Genomic DNA, 3160 nt, shown 5'->3' with positions numbered 1-3160 from the left:
ACCCTGCAGCGTGTTCTATGTTCCCGGCGGACTGCTATTCGGACGTCCAGCTTTAGCGCTGAGTCGGAGCTGTACTTCCGGGCGGTGCTGTCACAATCTAATAGCCCCGCCCGGAAAGTGGACACGGAGACACCGGGGAGGTGAGCTGGGAATGTGTTTTCTGTTGTGTTTTGTAGGTTGGCTGCTGACAGTTACCCGCACTTCTGCAGCTCACAACTGCTGATTGACGTGCCCACGGCTGTGTAGTGTGGTAGCACCGTGTAAGTCAGATATCAGTACAGGGCACCTATGGAGAGGTACGGAATGTGAGTGATGGGTGTCTGAGTGGAGTAGTGAAGTTACCATAGTACTATACTAGGATATCATCCTGACACGGACGGGTTTGGGAAAGCAGGGGTGAAGTGATTCGTGTAAGAACTAGCCAGGGTTATCTTCATTCTCTGATCTACATTGGGGACAGGCAATCTGTTTCCTCCAGTCACGGTGTCCTATCTCCTGTCCCCAAGGCAGGGCAGTGATCAATGGAAAGAGCAGCCTTTGCCCTGACACGTCAGCCAGTTTGGGTGTATGGAGTGATAAGGAGCGATCCATTGACCCTTGTCCTAAAGAGGGAGTCATGGGGTCGGATGAGTTATGGGTCAGCACTGCTCCTTCTGCCCTTTATGTCAGTGCTGTTCTAAAGGGCACCAGATCTGAGCAACATGATCTGTAACACCGAAAGAAACCTGTACAAAGTTTACAACTTGAGCTTCTGCCATCCTGGAGACGTGTATTCTAAATAACAGAGGCTGTATTGTCATTGTCCTCAGAAATATTTGTCTGTAGGATGTGTCACAGCTCATCCAAGGGAGGAGGTTGCTGCACAAGTATGTGTTTGATTTGACTTGCTGCCTAATGTTATCCTTATGTAGCACAGTCATGTATAGCTACTGAAAGGTATTTAAGTGCACAAGAAGGACAGTTTCTCTTCATTGGGGATCTCAAGTTCTAAAAAGCCGTGGGGAACTTTAAAGGAGAACTATGAGGTGAGTGCTTTTCACTCACCTCATAGTTCTAGCCGACCTGTGACAATGAGACTGTCACAGGTCGGCTCAGTAGATCGGGAGGTGAGCGAACACATGCCGGTGTTCGCTCACTTCTTAATCCTGTCATGGCTCTCTGCCGTCTCTGCTCTCATAGTGACTTGAAAAATTTTAGGGCGTTTCACCAATCAGTCATAAATTCCACCAGTCAGCATGACCGGACTATAGCCTTGCAATTTATGTTGACATTTTTTGGGGACATATAGAGCTTTCTTTTGGAGGTATATAATCACCACTGGGGGGGTTATTTTTTACTATATAATGTAAAAAGTACCGTAAATGTTAAAAAAAAACCCACAAAGTTTCTCACACAACTTTATTGCTATTACATGCGCGGCTAAGAAGCCCCCTATGTGATAGCCAATTTACATGACAGGTCCTCTTTATGGAGACATCAGGGGTCTTGTTGGAGTGCTCAATCTTTTTTTCTGCAGCCCCAGCACTCAATGAACAAGATCCACTTAGTACAGAGGCTTCATGTTCATTCATAAATCGAGGAGATAGTAAACACATACTGTGTCCACAATCATGAATGAACAGGAAGTGATGTAGAGCACTTCCTGTTCATTCATAATTGGGGACATAGAATTTGAATTTGTTATTTACAAACATCGTACTGATCTTTTAGAGGTAGGCCAATGTGGAGGGAGTTGCAATAGTCAAGACGAGATGTAACAAGGGAGTGGATGAGTCATTTTGCGGTTTATTTGGTGAGGAAGGGGCGTATTTTGGAGATGTTACGAAGGTGAAGGCGGCAGGATTTGGATAGTGATTGGATGTGGGGAAGAAAGGTGAGGTCCGAGTCAAGTTGAGGGAGAGCTGTGGGAATCGGAGGGGACATAGAATGCCACATGCAATGGGCACCCAGCAGAAGAGACGGTTGCAGAGCTGATGCTGTGGGCACCGGCTGCAGGAGTCTGTGTCACCCTGATCCCCGCTGGGAGCAGTGGGGATCGGAGGGGCGACAAAGCCGAGGAAACGCCAGCTCCTGGCGGGTAGGAGAGAACTAGAGGACCCAGACCAACTAATTGATCATGAGAATCGTTGACAACAATTCTTGTCACTTAATCGATTAGTTGGTTTGAGCCGTACTATTAACCTAGCGGCATTTTTTTGGAGTGGGAGGAAACCTACACAAGCTCAGAGTGAATGTGCAAACTCCATGCAGATAATGTCCTGACATTTGGTCTGAGGACCCCAGTGCTGTAAGGCAGAAGTACCAACCACTAATCTCCTGCGCTGCTGCAATATGTTGCTTTGCTCTGAGAGAGCAAAGTACAGGTTTACTTAAAACTTCTGCAATGTAGTTTTGATTTGACCCCAGACAGTATATACTACTTATTGCAGAATAATCTGTGACAGTGCCAAGGTCAGCCTGCGGTGGTCAGGATATATGTAGGATTGATCCTTAGTTCAGTTCTGTCCTTTGAACTTGTCAGCAGTTTCTTATTAGGATTGAACAAAGTGCAGATAGTGTCATTTATACAAGCATGTGGCAGTGAATAAGGACATCTCGGCCGGGGAAGACACAAAGGTTTGAATTTTTGCTCCAGACATCCTTATTTTGATGACATTTGTGCTGAAACAAAATCCTATCTGTAGCTTGTTAAGAACAGCAAGGAACTTGAGGTCTTGTATGATTTTGTAGGTGACATTGATGTCCTACAGCCAGTGATTTCTCCTGCTAGGTTGTAAGGTATGTTTTATGTTAGAGTCAAATAGCAACAAGAGTAGACAAACATGATTTAGCTTTTATTCTGGAAAGGTTCATTATTAGATTCAAGCTCAAGTTTCATTTAGAAGTGTTTTGTGTTATACAGCAGCAGCGACATCATTTACCTCTAATGAAGTGTGTCATACATCCCGCTGGCTGATGGTTCCTGTGGAAATCCTCCCTTCAGTGTTGCTGTATCCCCTTCACAGGGGTGGACTTCCTGCTGGCTGATGGTTCCTGTGGAAATCCTCCCTTCAGTGCTGCCGAATCCCCTTCACAGGGGTGGATTTCCAGCACTGTGTGAGTTAACTGCTTCTGCTGTAATAGTGGAGGAATCAGCACTGCTTCCCCCCCCCCCCCATTT

The 3160-nt window shown here is 46.0% G+C and overlaps 1 protein-coding gene across 2 annotated transcripts in view; it reads left to right on the top strand.

The window, feature by feature from the left end:
- Nucleotides 1-3160, top strand: part of PCYT1A (phosphate cytidylyltransferase 1, choline, alpha) — a 38812-nt gene continuing 35652 nt past the window's right edge. For both annotated transcript variants that reach the window (XM_018561584.1, XM_018561585.1), the window contains exon 1: nucleotides 1-140. The gene's annotated coding sequence lies outside the window, so the exon portion shown is untranslated. The remainder of the gene's footprint in view (nucleotides 141-3160) is intronic.

The sequence above is a fragment of the Nanorana parkeri genome, unplaced genomic scaffold, assembly GCF_000935625.1.
Source record: "Nanorana parkeri isolate BGI_ZX_2015 unplaced genomic scaffold, ASM93562v1 scaffold531, whole genome shotgun sequence".
Lineage (NCBI taxonomy): Eukaryota > Metazoa > Chordata > Amphibia > Anura > Dicroglossidae > Nanorana > Nanorana parkeri.
This window is presented reverse-complemented; position numbering and strand designations above follow the sequence as displayed.